The sequence below is a fragment of the Oncorhynchus mykiss genome, chromosome 2 (genome assembly GCF_013265735.2).
Source record: "Oncorhynchus mykiss isolate Arlee chromosome 2, USDA_OmykA_1.1, whole genome shotgun sequence".
Taxonomy (NCBI): domain Eukaryota; kingdom Metazoa; phylum Chordata; class Actinopteri; order Salmoniformes; family Salmonidae; genus Oncorhynchus; species Oncorhynchus mykiss.
In genome coordinates this window covers 70,994,636-71,012,794 of record NC_048566.1, presented here as the reverse complement: position 1 = coordinate 71,012,794, position 18,159 = coordinate 70,994,636, and the positions used below count along the sequence as shown (strand labels likewise).

At 40.3% G+C, this 18,159-nt stretch overlaps 1 protein-coding gene across 3 annotated transcripts in view; it reads right to left on the bottom strand.

The window, feature by feature from the left end:
* LOC110495445 (myocyte-specific enhancer factor 2A) overlaps positions 1–17,869 on the bottom strand; it is a 95,193-nt gene extending 77,324 nt beyond the window's left edge. For 2 of the 3 annotated variants that reach the window (XM_021570730.2, XM_021570721.2), the window contains exons 1-2: positions 14,330–14,502; positions 11,554–11,697 (exon numbers count right to left, since the gene is read on the bottom strand). The gene's annotated coding sequence lies outside the window, so the exon portion shown is untranslated. Of the gene's footprint in view, positions 1–11,553; positions 11,698–14,329; positions 14,503–17,627 lie in introns of those variants that run through there. The other variant, XM_036954863.1, reaches the window with a different exon arrangement.
* Positions 17,870–18,159: the final 290 nt, after the last annotated feature.

Here is an 18,159-nt window from a genome sequence, read left to right as displayed (position 1 = left end):
GTTAACTTGAAATGACAACTTTCTGTCAAAATTAGAGACGTGTGATATCTGAAAATGTAGCTAGCTAGATCATGGATGGACGCTTCTCCCTTTCAATGATGCCATGTTTGCCCTCAGTTTGATTGAAGACGTAATCTGGAGACAGGTGTTTTCTCCACCTCCTTAGCTATGCTACTCTAATTCCACTGATTTCAAAACTCGGTCCTCCAGAAAGTAGAGAGCAACAGTTATGTAGTTCTACTACGTGATATATATTTTACAAAAGCTGCGTTAAGACAGGATTACCTACACATACTGACCAGCTCAAATAGACAGAAGCGTTCTACATGGCAGACTAATCCGAACTCATGTCCAGCCCACTCATTATGTCAGCCAATCATGGCCAGCAGGAAGATTGGTGTCTTTTTCTGTGGCTAAATCAACTAGGTGCTTAATTTAACAATATTATTTGTATTTACAGATGCCATACAAGTTTGTTGTTAAGGCACATGAAAGTTCACATGTTCCAGAAGGCATTTCTTCCAAAAAAACGCATTTTGATTTATTTATTTTAAAGTTTACATTCAAATCGCTCTCCTGTGAAATAGTGATATGCCAGGTTTCCTGAAACGAGTCACATTTACATCCAAGCAAAACTGAAATCTTATCAGAAACATTTTAGGTCGTTTTCACAGCTTTCTATTACCTTCAAACTGGTAAAAATGATTTGGAAATTTTGCATAGATAATCTTTCCTGTTTTTTTTCCCTCCCCGGTCCCTAAACGTCTTTGCTCTGAAAACTTTACCTATGTCAACCACTGAACAAAGATACAAACACAACATGCACAAATGTCAAAGATTTGACTGACTTACAGTTCATATAAGAAAATCAGTTAATTCCAATAAATGTATGAGGCCCTAATCCATGGATTTCACATGAGACACCCCCAAAAAAAGTTACGGGCGTGGATCAGAAAACCAGTTAGTATCTGATGTGACCACCATTTGCCTCATGCAGCCAACACATCTCCTTTGCATAGAGTTGATCAGGCTGTTGATTGTGGCCTGTGGCATGTTATCCCACTCCTCTTCAATAGCTGTGCGAAGTTGCTGGATATTGGTGAGAACTGGAACACGCTGTCGTACACGTCAATCCAGAGCATCCCAAACATGCTCAATGGGGAACATGTCTGGTGAGTATGCAGGCCATAGAAGAACTGGGATATTTTCTGCTTCCAGGAATTGCGTACAGATCCTTGCGACATGGGGCCATGGATTATCATGCTGTAACATGAGGGGATGGTGGCAGATGAATGGCACAACAATGGGCCTCAGGATCTTGTCACGGTATATCTGTGCATTCCGTAGCTTACACCTGCCCATACCATAACCCCACCGCCACCATGGGGCGCTCTGTTCACAACGTTGGCATCAGCAAACCGCTCGCCCACACAACGTCATACACTCTGTCTGCCATCTGCCTGGTACATTTGAAATCGGGATTCATCGGTGAATAGCACACTCCTCCAGCATGCCAGTGGCAATCGAAGGTAAGCATTTGCCACTGAATTCAGTTAGAAAGCCAAACTGCAGTCAGGTTAAAACCCTGGTGAGGACAATGAGCACGTAGATGAGCTTCCCTGAGACGGTTTCTAACCGTTTGTGCAGAAATTCTTAGGTTATGCAAACCCACAGTTTCATCAGCTGTCTGGGTGGCTGGTCTCAGACGATCCTGCAGGTGAAGAAGCCGAATGTGGAGGTCCTGGGATGCTGTGGTTACACGTGGTCTGCGGTTGTGAGACTGGTTGGACGTACTGCCAAATTCTCTAAAACGAAGTTGAAGGCAGCTTATGGTAGAGAAAATAACATTCACTTCTCTGGCAACAACTCTAGTGGACATTCCTGCAGTCAACATGCCAATTGCACGCTGCTAGAAAATTTGACACATCTGTGGCATTGTGTTGTGTGACAAAACTGCACATTTTAGAGTGGCCTTTTATTGTCCCAAGCACAAGGTGCACCTGTGTAATGATCATGCTGTTTAATCAGCTTCTTGAAATGCCACACCTGTCAGGTGGATGGATTATCTTGGCAAAGGAAAAATGCTCACTAACAGGGATGCAAAAAACTTGTGCACAACATTTGAGAGAAATAAGCTTTTTGTACGTATGTAACATTTCTGGGATCTTTTATTTCAGCTCATGAAACGTGGGACCAACACTTTACATGTTGCGCTCATTTTTTTGTTCTGTGTAATGCTGGTGTGGTTAGCTTGCTTTCCAGCTAGCTAGCCAAATTTTCTAAAGCCTTGAGGCGTTGGCTAACCTAGTTAGCTAAAGCCTTGCAGTATTGGTTAACCAAGTCTTGGTGGATACTTTAAGCCAGTGATCAGCCCCTTAACAAAATCCCATACTGACAAATAGAAATAAAACCACAGAAACATAATGTCAATCAATGTTAATATATGTTAGCCAATGATAGTTAGTTATATGTAACTATGAATTGTGTGGGCGGCGGTTTGCTGATGTCAACGTTGTGAACAGAGTGCCCCAGTTTGGCGGTGGAGTTATGGTATGGGCAGGCATAAGCTACGGACAATGAACACAATTGCATTTTATCAATGGCAATTTCAATGTACAGAAATACAGAGATCCTGAGACTTTGCAATGTACATAAATATAAAAACATTAACATGTAGTGTGTGTGTGTGCGCATCTATCAGTTACACATACAGTACCGGTAGAAAGTTTGGACACACCTACTCATTCAAGGGTTTTTCTTTATTTTTTGGAGACATCAAAACTGTGAAATAACACATAAGGAATCATGTACTGTAGTAACCAAAAAAGTGTTAAATCAAAAATATATTTTATATTTGAGATTCTTCAAAGTAGCCACCCTTTGCCTTGATGACAGCTTTGCACACTCTTGGCATTCTCTCGACCAGCTTTATCAAATCAAACTTTATTTGTCACATGCGCCGAATTCAACAAGTGTATATCTTACCGTGAAATGCTTATTTACAAGCCCTTAACCAACAGTGCAGTTCAAGAAGAGTTAAGAAAATATTTACCAAATAAACTAAAGTAAAAAATTATAATAAAAAGTAAATAACAATAACAAGGCTTTTAACAATGCTATATACGGTACCAAGTTAGTGTGCGGGGGGGGGGGGGGGTACAGGTTAGTTGAGGTAATTTGTATATGTAGGTAGGGGTGAAGTGACTATGCATAGATACTAAACAGCGAGTAGCAGCAGTGTACAAAATGGAGGGGGGTCAATGTGGAGGGGGGGGGGGGGGGTCAATGTAAATAGTCCGGTGGCAATTTTATTAATTATTCAGCAGTCTTATGGCTTGGGGGTAGAAGCTGTTGAGGAGACTTTTGGCCCTAGACTTGGCGCTCGGTACCACTTGCCGTGCCCCTGAACTCTTGTGTATTTTCTGCAATATGCAATGATATGGGCGCGACCATGTAACGCTTTTAAAACATACAGAAGTGCGCTGGTTATCAAGGGGCATAAGTATTGACACGTTTTTTTTTATCGAAAAACTTACTTAAAGTTTTCTTTACTGACAATAATTTTCACTTGTCTGACCGCTTGCATGATGACGAGTTTCTCACACGACTGGCCTATCTGGGTGACGTTTTCTGAATCTTGGATTACAGGGACTCTCCGCAACTATATTCAATGTGCGGGATAAAATTTAGGCTATGATTAAGAAGTTGGAGCTCTTCTCTGTCTGCATTAACAAGGACAACACACAGGTCTTTCCATCATTGTATGATTTTTTTGTGTGCAAAAGAACTCAAGCTTAAGGACAATGTCAAATGTGAAGCACCTGAGTGAGTTGGGTGCGCAATTACGCAGGTACTTTCCCGAAACAGATGACACAAACAACTGGATTCGTTATCCCTTTCATACCCTGCCTCCAGTCCACTTACCGATACAGGAACAAGAGAGCCTCATCGAAATTGCAACAAGCGGTTCTGTGAAAATTTAATTTAATCAGAAGCCACTGACAGATTTCTGGATTGGGCTGTGCTCAGAGTACCCTGTCTTTGCAAATCGCACTGTTAAGACACTGATGCGCTTTGCAACCACACACCTACAGTTGAAGTCGGAAGTTTACATACACCTTAGCCAAATACATTTCAACTCAGTTTTTCACAATTCCTGACATTTAATCCTAATAAAAATTCCCTGTCTTAGGTCAGTTAGGATCACCACTTTATTTTAAGAATATGAAATGTCAGAATAATAGTAGAGAGAATGATTTATTCAAACTTTTATTTCTTTCATCACATTCCCAGTGGGTCAAAAGTTGACATACACTCAATTAGTATTTGGTAGCATTGCCTTTAAATTGTTTAACTTGGGTCAAAAGTTTCAGGTAGCCTTCCACAAGCTTCCCACAATAAGTTGGGTGAATTTTGGCCCATTCCTGCTGACAGAGCTGGTGTAACTGAGTCAGGTTTGTAGGCCTCCTTGCTCGCACACGCTTTTTCAGTTCTGCCCACAAATGTTCAATAGGATTGAAGTCAGAGCTTTGTGATGGCCACTCCAATACCTTGACTTTGTTGTCCTTAAGCCATTTTGCCACAACTTTGGAAGTATGCTTGGGGTCATTGTCCATTTGGAAGACACATTTGCGACCAAGCTTTAACTTCCTGATGTCATCAGATGTTGCTTCAATATATCCACATAATTGTCCATCCTCATGATGCCATTTATTTTGTGAAGTGCACCAGTCCCTTCTGCAGCAAAGCACCCCTGACAACATGATGCTGTAACCCCCGTTCTTCATGGTTGGGATGGTGTTCTTCGACTTGCAAGCCTCCCCCTATCTCCTCCAAACATAACGATGGTCATTATGGCCAAACAGTTCTATTTTTGTTTCATCAGACCAGATTCCAAGAACACAGTATGAGATGTTACTATCCTTTGTGCAAGCACTTCCAAGAGTTCATGAACAGTGAGCCTGGTGAAATTTGGGGAGCGCATCGTCAGTAGTGTACCTTTGGTTCCTAGAGTGTTTCGGCCTTTCACACTATACACCCTCCCCAAAGGCGGCCAGCGACAGGGTGATCAATTCTACACTTGCGTCCCATTCCCAATTAGTCATAGGAGTTAGTCAGAGGACATTTCTCCAAAAAGTACGATCTTTGTCCCCAAGTGCAGTTGTAAACTATAGTCTGTCTTTTTTATGGCAGTTTTGGAGCAGTGGCTTCTTCCTTGCTGAGTGGCCTTTCAGGTTATGTCAATATAGGACTCGTTTTACTGTGGATATGGAAACTTTTGTACCTGTTTCCTCCAGCATCTTCACAAGGTCCTTTGCTGTTGTTCTGGGATTGATTTGCACTTCTCGCACCAAAGTATGTTCATCTCTAGGAGACAGAATGCGTCTCCTTCCTGAGTGGTATGACGGCTACGTGATCCCATGGTTTTTTAAACTTGCATACTATTGTTTGTACAGATGAATGTGGTACCTTCAGGCGTTTGGAAATTGCTCCCAATGATGAACCAGACTTGTGGAGGTCTACATTTTTTTCTGAGGTCTTGACTGATATCTTTTGATTTTCCCATGATGTCAAGCAAAGAGGCACTGAGTTTGAAGGTAGGCCTTGAAATACATCCACAGGTACACCTCCAATTGACTAAAATTATGTCAATTAGCCTATCAGAAGCTTCTAAAGCTATGACATAATTTTATGGAAATTTCCAAGCCGTTTAAAGGCATAGTCAACTTAGTGTATGTAAACTTCTGACCTACTGGAATTGTGATACAGTGAATTATAAGTGAAATAATCTGTCTGTAAACAATTGTTGGAAAAATTACTTGTGTCAGATGTCCTAACCAACTTGCCCAAACTATAGTTTGTTAACAAGAAATTTGTGAGTGGTTGAAAAATGAGTTTGAATGACTCCAACCTAAGTGTATGTAAGCTTCTGACTTCAACTGTATGTGAGAGTGGATTCTCAGCCCTCACTAGCATGAAAACTAAATACTGGCACAGACTGTGTGTGGAAAATGATTTAAGACTGAGACTCTCTCCAATACAACCCAACATTGCAGAGTTATGTGCATCCTTTCAAGCACACCATTTTCATTAACCTGTGGTGAGTTATTCACAATGTTCGATTAACAAATAAAGTTTAATATGTAAGATGGCTAACTAAAGAGCAAAATTATTGATTATTATATTATTATTTGTACCCTGGTCCTATAAGAGCTCTTTGTCACTTCCCACGAGCCGGGTTGTGACAAAAACTCACACTCATTCTTATGTTTAACAAATGTATTGTATTGTGTGTGTGGCCGGCTCACAATGATGGCAAAAAACATAATTTGAGAGTGTGCTGACCCTGGTATGCAGCTGGAAGTTGAAAGTTTGAAGGGTACAGAACTATAAAAAGTTTGGGAACCACTGATCTAATATAACCCTAATTTTTGATAACATATCAATAGTGACACAAATATTATAGAATGAGAGACCAGACGTCTCACAGCTGCAGTGTGACTCTGGTCAAAGCCAGCAGAAGCTCCACCTAGCAGAAGCTTTCACAGATTAGCCACACTGCAGCTAGAGAAGCATGCATCTACAACTTCTGTCTTTTCACTTTATATCTGCTGTCAGTCCTCCATATTTTTTTTTATTTTACCTTTATTCAACTAGGCAAGTCAGTTAAGAACAAATTCTTATTTTCAATGACGGCCTTGGAACAGTGAACAGGTTAACCACCTGTTCAGGGGCAGAAGAGGGGTTTGAACTTGCAGCCTTCCGGTTGCTAGGCCACCGCTCTAACCACTAGGCTACCCTGCCACCCCATTATAACTCAAGTCAAGTCACTTGACTTGGGAGTGGTGAATAGATTAAACTTAATTGTGTGGTTCTTGTCCTACTCCAATTAAGTAACACCTGAAAGTTAAGTGTGTCACATGATACATGGCCAGTAATTTCTTTCTATGACACAATGTCAGTTTAGCCCTCTGGTTTGTTTATCATGTGTACCATAGTGGCACTGCATTGGCTTTCTTTTCATCTGTAGATAGCCTGTCAAAAAAACACTCATAAATAAATACGTCTAAAGATAGGAGTGCACTGTTGATCCAACATGACTCAACACGAAAACAGCTCTAGTCAATTTCACATAGGCCATTTCACATACGCCATTCCAACACAATGCTTTGTAGAAGCGAAGCTCGTAGATTTACTGTACATGGGGAATCAAAATATGGCCTGTGTCAATTTGGCTTTGGAGAAGAAGTTATTTCTGCTACTGCTGAGACTTTAAAATGGCAAACTGATGGAAAATTAGGAAATTAAGCAAATATGAGCGCTCTTATCAGAGGTAGGATTTTCTGTCATCAGAATAGAATGCTTTGAAAAACCAGCCTACAGGAGACAGTCCAAATCAATACAGTATAGAGAGACACATGGATCAGAATGTACTTAAAACTCTCAAATATAGAATTGTGATGATTAATAGCTTTAAAAGGGTAAGGTTATTATAAAACCTTAACTCAACTTACACTATGCAAACTTTCTCTAGTGTTTACTTAAAAAATACAAATATACATTCAAAGTTGACTTGCACTCTTAACCCTGTGTGGGCCACTTATACAGGGGAGGGGGAGAAAGAGACAGGGATGATAGTTGTGAAAGAGGATTAACTGCAGATTGAGGCTGCCACTTTGGTTTAGGATCTTACTGCTGATTCTCCAGTATGGCCAGAGAAAACTGAGGGGTAAGGACACCTCCGTCTGACTGAGGGCTCGCAGGGGAAGGGCAAAGAAGACAGGAAGAGGCTGTCGATCCTTAAGCCGCTCTGCCCTGCTCAGCAGCACATGTGCTGAGTGGGCCGGCCGTATGGGGCTGCTTACTACCAGAGGTCACAGCCAAGGGCAGGGCAGTTGAAAGGTCACTGTTAGCTGCTCCCTTAGACAAACAGTACGTTAGTGAGTGGTTCATTAGTGCTTCTCTGTTAGAAACAGTGTTTCTGGCCATCAGAGGTTTATAAGCCACTGTAGTTCAGGATATTGATATCTAGGTCAGAATGATAGGGGGCTAATTGTCAACAGAGTTGTCTTGCTGATATACTACAGTGACATAACAGGCAGATGTGATAAGAAAATATAGGCCTATAGGAAATAATGGTGTTTTTTCCATTTGCTTTTCCAAGTACACATTAATCCTGGGTCGCACCACTGTACATTATTAGTATATACAGTTGAAGTCGGAAGTTTACATACACCTTAGTCAATTACATTTAAAGTCAGTCTTTCACAATTCCTGACATTTAATTGTAGTAAAAATTCCCTGTCTTAGGTCAGTTAGGATAACCACTTTATTTTAAGAATGTGAAATGTCAGAATAATAGTTGAGAGAATGATCTATTTCAGCTTTTATTTCTTTCATCACATTCCCAGTGGATCTGAAGTTTACATACACTCAATTAGTATTTGGTAGCATTGCCTTTATTTTGTTTAACTTGGGTCAAATGTTTGCGACCAAGCTTTAACTTCCTAACTGATGTCGTCAGATGTTGCTTCAATATATCCACATAATTGTCCATCCTCATGATGCCATCTATTTTGTGAAGTGCACCAGTCCCTCCTGCAGCATAGCACCTCCACAACATGATGCTGCCACCCCCGTTCTTCATGGTTGGGTTGGTGTTTTTTGACTTACAAGCCTCCCCATTTCTCCTCCAAACATAACGATGGTCATTATGGCCAAACAGTTCTATTTTTGTTTCATCAGACCAGAGGACATTTCTCCAAAAAGTATGATCTTTGTCCCGACATGCAGTTGCAAACCATAGTCTGTCTTTTTTATGGCGGTTTTGGAGCAGTAACTTCTTCCTTGCTGAGTGGCCTTTCAGGCTATGTCAATATAGGACTCGTTTTACTGTGGATGTAGATACTTTTGTACCTGTTTCCTCCAGCATCTTCACAAGGTCCTTTGCTGTTGTTCTGGGATTGATTTGCACTTCTCGCACCAAAGTACGTTCACCTCTAGGAGACAGAACACGTCGTCTTCCTGAGCGGTACGACGGCTGCGTAATCCCATGGTTGTTTAAACTTGCATACCATTGTTTGTACAGATGAATGTGGTACCTTCAGGCGTTTGGAAATTGCTCCAAAGGATGAAACAGACTTGTGGAGGTCTACAATTTTTTGTCTGATGTCTCATCATTTTATGGACATTTCCAAGCTGTTTAAAGGCACAGTCAACTTAGTGTATGTACAGTAAATTATAAGTGAAATAATATGTCTGTAAACAATTGTTGAAAAAATTAATTGTGTCATGCACAATGTAGATGTCCTAACCGACTTGCCAAAACTATAGTTTGTTAACAAGAAATGTGTGGAGTGGTTGAAAAACAAGTTTTAATGACTCCAACCTAAGGCTATGTAAACTTCCGACTTCAACTGTAAATGTATATATACAGTACCAGACAAAAAAACATCTCAATTGTGTTGAGGTCGGGTGATTGTGGAGGCCAGGTGAAGAAGAAGAGTGATGGAGTGCTGCATCAGATGACCTGGCCTCCACAATCACCCGACCTCAACCCAATTGAGATGGTTTGGGATGAGTTGGACCGCAGAGTGAAGGAAAAGCAGCCAACAAGTGCTCAGCATATGTGGGACCTCCTTCAAGACTGTTGGAAAAGCATTTCAGGTGAAGTTGGTTGAGAGAATTCCAAGAGTGTGTAAAGCTGTCATCAAGGCAAAGGGTGGCTACTTTGAAGAATCTCAAATATATTTCGATTTATTTATTTTTTAAAATGTTTACTACATGATTCCATATGTGTTATTTCATAGTTTTGATGTCTTCACTATTATTCTACAATGTAGGAAAAAAAATATAGAAAAACCCTTGAATGAGTAGGTGTGTCCAAAATTTTGACTGGTACTGTGTGTTTGTGTGTGTATACACACACACACATGCATATATATATATATGACCCTTTTCTTTAAAAATATATGAATTCTGCATAATAAGTGTTTGAATATGATTTGATAAATAGTATTACATTAACTTGAAAACCACACTGCCATATAGGAAAGTAAGCCATATTTATGAAGTGTATATGTGGTATACTAGCCTGTGCCAGGGCTGGTCCCTGATCCCCAGGCTAAAGGTTTGGAATTCATCATCACAGCACGTTAAGGGCCTGCCTAATAAAGTTATAACTGTGCTGCATTAAAACATGATAGACAGTTTGATTTGGCACACTCCACAGAAACGTATTTGCACAATAACACAGACTCAGTTTTGTGAGATTGAAGGAGAGAAAAAAAATAACAAGGAGCAAATATTTTGATACACATTTTAAATTATGATTTTGTATGTTTGTCAAACATGTCACTGGCTGGTATCCTGGGGTAACTAACGCATTTAGCATCAAAGGTGAGGCTCTGTGGCCTGGTGGTGAGACAGGAGGCAGCCAGGGGTTTCTGGGTTTGGAGCTCAGCTCTCTGTTGGGTCGGATTGTGGGGTTGGGTAACCCTGCTAGGACACTGCGCATTCCTCTGGGTTACACAGCTATTCATGGTTTGGTCATTCTGGGATAGAAGAACTTCATTTATACCCTTTTATTTATTAAAGGTACTTAGAAGGCTTTCCTTTAGAACTGAGAGTCTAGTGAATACACAAGCAAAATATGGCCTAAAACATTATCTGCAGGGCTCAAGATTCTGCATCCTGCCTCCAGGTCTCACGGGAGAATGCTGGAATCTCCAGTTTGATGATGGAGCTCCAAAAAACAATGAATCATGTTGCAGAGAGCATGCGCAAAGAGCTTTGTAACAAAAAAAATGAAGCAAAGTGGACATAGAGAACAAGAGTAGTTTCTCCCCGTTGTTGAACTGAGAAATATCTTTAACGTAATAGCCAAAGTGCCCTCACACCTAACATTGAGAAGAAGAGAGGACTTACTACATCAGGTCACAGTCACACTAGGGAATAATGAGAGAGAAACAGTGAAACAGCTACTAATATACACACATACTTTGATGAAAAAAAGTTCATATGACCTTGCAGGGCCTTTGCAGATACTTGTTTTTTTGTCTCGAGGTTGTGTAATACACAACCTTTCTTCTTTGCTTGTCTTCTTTGTTATTTTATCAATCTATCTAAAGAAGATGAAAATAGCTCATCATGTTAGCTACTGGTTCTTTTTAACAAACATTTAGCTAGTCTTGTAGAACTCTCAAACAAAGGCTATGTCATTTGCTATAAATCTGTGCCTGTGAGCCAGCTGCAGTTGACACAGTTCAACTCTCCAGTGTACTGTAGGGGAAGTGCTGTGCCTACAGTACACTGATGTAACATGGTGAACACTACAAAATCCATGTATAGCTCAAACTCTCATGTAACCAGATGGTTTTAATGATTTCCCCCCAACGTATATAAAGAGATTAACCAAAAGGACCAAATAAAACATGAAACATGAATGGAGATACATGTCAATTACAATCAAAAGTAAGTATATCAAACATAAATAAACAGCAGAGTAAATAAACAGGTAAACAAGAAAGAGGGGGAAAAGAACGTGTGGCTCACCCAACTATCAAAGCAGTGATAACCTCTTTATCGGACCAAGAATATCCAGCTCCTGTCTGTCTGTCTGTCTCTTCTTTTAGCCTTCAATGCTTCCCTCACTCGCGTTAAGCTTCCTGCAGATTTCTCCTCCTTGGGAAAAATGTCCTGGGAGGGGGAGAGGAGAGAAAGTGTTTTGCTCAGTGATTCAGAGGCATGGTGTCAACGGCAGCATTCTTTTTCTGACAACCAGCATTAATTGCAGATCAGACTCGCCCACACACTCCACATTTCTCCTGTGTCTCCTGGAAGGAGCTGAGATCAGACTGTGATATTCTGGTGCTATGACGAGGAGGGTTGTGGGAGACCCTCCAGGCCCACACTTATCGCACCAATCACCACCTCAGAACTTATCCCTTTTACCTGGGTCAACTTTCTCCACTCAAACCAAAGGCTGTATTTACACATCTATCAATTTATAAAGAGACATTTAGGCCTATACACACCCAGGATGTAATGTGGTAAAAGTTTAATTTATTTGACCTGGTAAAGGTCAAATTCATTTGATACCTTGTTCTACTGCACCCTGACATAACACTAGAGCGTAAAAATGCAGCTCATGTTGCAGTAGACTATTACAGACAAGTAATGGGTGGTTATGGGTGATATGGGTGATTGCAGTAGCATATTGCATGTTCTTAAATAAGTTTACTCTACTTCAACTTGGGTGGAAGCTGTCTGACTTGCTATATGTAACTCATCCACACCCTAGACATAAGAGGTCACATGAAGTGCATCAGGAGCAACAGGGCCTCATTATTGGTTAAGCCTTGGGCGTCTCAGAACCTAACGTCGGCGGATTGGAGGGTGCTTTGCTCTGCTGCATTAATAGTCACTATCGGTCTGCTGGGGAAGTAATGTAAATGCAACGGGGGGGGGGGGGGGGAAGGCTTCTCCAGAGGGGACCAAAATAGATACTCAATAAAAATACACACAGATATGCCTTTATATTGCTGCCAAGACGGCTGTCCCTGAAAAACGTTGCTATTTTCATTTAGTGCCAAGCCAGGAATACCTCATGGTTGGGGAGACCATAGGGAACGTTAGACATTTATCAGTCAGTCTCGGCCAAACACACTCTTTACCTTCATCTGGATTTATAAACAATGGGGTTAAGTGAAGACGCCATAAACGTTTGTCCTTAAGCTGACTGAGACAGTTAATTATCTACTACACTAAGGTTTATTATTTTACTTTCTCAGTTTGTGAGTTTACAAAACAATATGTTTCATTAACAAGTTCAAAATGCACAATTGGTACAAACAATCAAATCTCAATTTACACTGACAGGTGCAATATGGCACGTGGACTTAACAAATATGATGAGCAGAGTGTAATTTATTATAATGTTGAACGTTCACTTACTGGTAACTATTTATGGTCATTTTCAATGGCAGATAAATTATTAAAACAAATCAATGCCTCCTTCCTACCTGTTAAAAATCTGTCAGGAGAGCAGACACACATGTTGAGGTCATTCTCCTAACTATTCCCCATGACCTGACTGCCTCCCATCAAGCTTGTAATTAGATATTAAAACCTACTAAACAGGTGCAGGGACTAATTCCATTGTGGAGTGTTGCTGTATAATTTAGTTTATTCTTCACTTAGAGGAAGCTTAATTCAGCCAGGAGTGAGTGACAAAACCTACATTCAGATTACGTGTATCCTACACAACATAGATTTTCACCTTAATCGTGCAATCAATATCAGGAGAGTAGAGAGACAATGGTGGAAAACATAAATTTCTCCACAGCAGAGGTGGAAATGCAAAGTGGCCATTAGCTGACCAGAACCATATACATTTCAGGACTTCAATACAAAGCATTTTACTAATAAACTGTCACTTTCAACATGGATACTCTTTGATTATAACAATGTCATTGCATGCTTAGGCTACTAGTTGGTATTGTGTCACCTATTAAAATAAGAAAATCTACAGGTCCACAACCAAGAAAATGCATTCGAGTTTACAGTGACAGCAAGAAGCCTATGGAATGGATATAGGCAATATCCTTACTTTTAATCTCACAATCTTTAGTGGTTCAGACATCTAAATCAGCTGGCCATTATAGTGTACGTCAAGCAATTAAAGTACGCACAGAAAATTATAATGGATTTCAAAGCAATCCATGTATTCAAAAGCCAAACAGTCGTTTGATAGCATGTAGACTATAGTGATGATGTGATGGCATTTATGTGAATGTAAAATACATGTTTAATGTCGGTAATACAAAACAAAGTTAAATTGAATTAGCAAAGGTATGCCTCCCGTTGTATGAGAAGTCCCCGACACTGACTGTCAAATGATATTGCGCGCTCTATGATAGCTTATTGTAGCCACTGTAACTTAGTTCCAGTAAAGTCATAGCCATTAGTAATTCAAGACGATTGATAAAAGCTATTATTCTAAAAAAATATCCTTAAAATGACAGAGTCCGAAAAAGTTTATCAAATTAACCGTAAACGATCAAATTAAATAAGATAAAGATAGCGGAACTCTTCACTTAGTCGATTGGGTCAACAAGTACAAAGACGCAGGTTCATACGATCGATATGATTATTAAATAACTGTAGCCTTTTCATAGGCATACAAATAAAAATGTTTTTATCCAGCATAGACACAGAAACTGACATAATATAATAGCGCTACAGTATGGGATGGCTTTTCACTCTACGTCTCCCTCTTGCGCTTTCTCTCTCACACGAGTGCAATATTGTTGCTATTTTTATTACTCACCTTGTCTCTCAAGTCCCTCGCTGAATATAGATACTCTATATCAGAGCCTCCAATGGATACCGTGTGCGTGGAACATTAACGTAATTTCAGTCACATTTACACACAACTGCTATTTTAGGGAGCAGCCAAACTCAGTAGAGCCAGTTTCTTGTCAGTGAGACTCCTCCCCTTATCTGACGAACACCAGACGAGTTAGAAATCAACCTCCTCCCGCTCATGTCTAACGTTACAAAAACTATACCCAAACTTGTTTAACTTTCATCGTAGGCTACCTATATACCTCGATAAATGTGACTTTTACAGTGAAATAGAATGTCAAAATGACAGTGCGCGAAGGCATGATATTAGGCTATCTGATGACATGATTAGTAAGATGTGCTCTATGTTACTCAAGTAGGCCGAGCCTATGTATGCTATTTACAGTTTGGTAAACTTTATATGGTTTGTATCAAATTTACAATGATAATAACATAGTAATTGCATTCTTGCTACATGATAATTGGAAGTCTTGGTGTCAACATAGCACCCCTGCCCTTGTATTCCAGTGTCAAGTTTTAAATCTGCTACATCTGTGTCTTGAGCTACAGGCAAGTAAATTAGTGAGACATAGGAAGTGTAATACAACAATGTAGGCTATCTTACATTGTAAGTGTTTGACAGTGTAAATGTGGCAGCAACTGTACTCAAATTCATTCAAATGACGATATAAATTGAAATCTCAGCAATAAAATAAAATGTAAAAAATTATTCTAATTATGATTGTTGGCTTCTTTCACTTCACTCCCTACGATTGACGTCATATGTCTCAAAGACAACAGCAACTCGGGAACATTGATTTTGAAAGGACATGTTTCTGATCCAATTGAAATACTCAGTGGCTGGTCAGTAACCAATTACAGAAGGGAGGTGGGATCTGAATAGCTGGCATGTGGCAAAGTCACGTGTAAGTGCAGGATCTGAGGAAGAGGAGTGGTGCGGGGCTCACATTGTTTTTACCAGGATTTAAAGGAACAGGTGCATGTGGAAATAAAGTAACGCTATTGTAACTTGACAATTTGTGATGAGATTTTGCATTTGCACCTTACCAGAATGGGTTTAGGAAACACCTATAAAATAAATAAATGATATGGCACTATTTTCATCAATGTGCACAGTCTGCACACACTGATATGAGCTGGTTAATACTATCATCAGTTTCATAAGCCATTATGAATTATTCAATGTTTATAAAACCTTTATACATGATTACAAGTTACAAATAATTAAGTTCTTATTTATTAGTAAGTTAGGATATTCATAGTTTATATATTTAGTATAGTTTATTGAAGACTATTCATGAATGTTATAATGTGTTACCCATGAGGTTAAAATAATAATAATAACATTTGGATGTCCATTGCTATAACTCATTAGATGGACAACCCTCAATGTATTTGGGGTATCAAATTCTTTCTCTTCTTTAAAATGACTGTATGCAGGAATCAGGAAAATACTGGCCTTATGTCAGACTAGTGTGTGTGTTAGGAGCACAAGTGAGCAGCACCAAGTGACTGCATGGAAACAGGGTGTGTACACTACACAGTAGACCTGCCTCTACAGACACAGAGTTACATCCCAGGCATGTTCGATCTCCAAAATCCAGCAACTGTGTCACAGTAATGAATCCTTCAAATTAAGCTCTCCTTAATCCCACATTAGATTGTTCCTATGGCTGTACTATCATTGATTTTAGTGGGTTTATTAATCCGTTTCTGTAGCTCCACTTTGGTCCTGACAAAGCACAAGCCATCTGCAAAAATGGTCCTGCCATGGCGAGGCATATTCTGTAGATCTGTTTCACAAACACTTGTTAGCCCCGGTCCACTGAAAACCTCACCATGTTCCCCTGAAAACCTCCCCATGTACCCTTGACAACCTCCCCATATAACCCTGACAACCTCCCCATATACCCCTGACAGCCATCCCATATAACCATGAAAATCTCCCCATACCTGAAAACCTCCCCATATACAGTACCCATGAAAACCTACCTATATATATACCCCTGTCAACCTCCCCATGTACCCCTGAAAACCTTCCCATGTACCCCTGTCAACCTCCCCATGTACCCCTGTCAACCTCCCCATGTACCCCTGTCAACCTCCCCATGTACCCCTGAAAACCTTCCCATGTACCCCTGTCAACCTCCCCATGTACCCCTGTCAACCTCCCCATGTACCCCTGAAAACCTTCCCATGTACCCCTGAAAACCTCACCATATACACAGTTACTTGTGATATTAATGAAGAAAAAGTGTATTGTTCCACGGCCCCAGCTTGATAAGAAAGTATATAGAACTGTTGGCAGATCATTTTTGTTAATTTCTTTATCATAAGCCACCTCCAACGTCATTTTAGAGAATTTGGCAGTACTTTCAACCAGCCTCACAACCGCAGACCAGGACCAGCCCAGGACCTCCACATCCATCTTCTTCATCTGCGGAATTGTCTGAGACCAGCCACCCAGACAGCTGATGAAACTGAGGAGTATTTCTGTCTGTAATAAAGCCTTTTAGTGGAGAAAAACAAATTTTAATTGGCTGGGCCTGGCTTCCAGTGGGTGGGAATGGCTTCCAAGTGGGTGGGCCTATGACCTCCCAGGCCCACCCATGGCTGTGCCCCTGCCCAGTCATGTGAAATCCATAGATTAGGGCCTGATGAATTTATTTGAATTGACTGATTTCATTATTTGAACTGTAACTATGTACAATCGTTGAAATTGTTGCATGTTGTGTTCATATTTTTGTTCAGCATAATTTACTAAGTTTGTGGAAGTGGATTTGTATATTTGTGTATGTACTCTATAAGAGTGTGTTTATGCTATAACATGCTATAGACTTTCACAGTGTGTTCATGCAATAACATGTCATAACAATTTATTTAACTATGCATATCACCAATTTCAAATAGTTTTTTCTTTGATTCTATAAATATCATCAACCAGGTTATAAATCCTTAACACATCAACTAAGATTTACATCATAGTGTGAAGTCACAGTTCAGCATTTCAACACATGATTGAGGCATAACAATAAATATCACCATGTTTGTTTGTGAATTAAAGAGATTCAGGGGAATGACTTCTCAGTAGAAAGAGCTGTTGCTCACCCATCATTGCTTTCATCACCAACTAAATAGTACTGTTGAGTCCACACTTCTCATATCCAACCTTCCTCTTCCATGAGTCAAGACAAAGATGCCACTCATGACACCCCCCGACCTTTGTGTAACACAAAGGCCTATGTCACTGCGTGTCTCACCTGTTTGAGTTGTTGCACAAATGTCTTCATCAGAACCTGCTGTAAAGGGTCTTCAGGTTTTTTCCTGCAAGGATTCACTTTCTATATCTCATGTTTCCTCTCTTTATCTTTCGGTCTCTCTTCTTTGTATCACTTGTTCTCTCTTTTGTACTTCAAAGCCAGACCAGCTGGCTTTGGATGCTTTCCTTCTTGCCCCTGAGAGGCCTGACTTCACACCCTCTGCCTCCTCCTGTCCCTTGGTCTTTCTGCCGGGAGGGAGTGGGGCGACAGCAATTTGAAGGGTAGGACCCCAGATGGACGCAGACATCCCAGGCATGCGTTGTTTGACAGGGATTGGCTCAGGGGCTCTCTGGAACAGCCGCAGCTGTCAGTCATGGGCACAGAAGGTGTTAGGAGGTTTTCCTTATTGTGTTATTGTGATTCATATACACTGAGTGTACAACATATTGCTCTTTCAATGGCATAGACTGACCAGGTGAATTCAGGTGAAAGCTATGATCCCTTATTGATGTCACCTGTTAAATCCACTTCA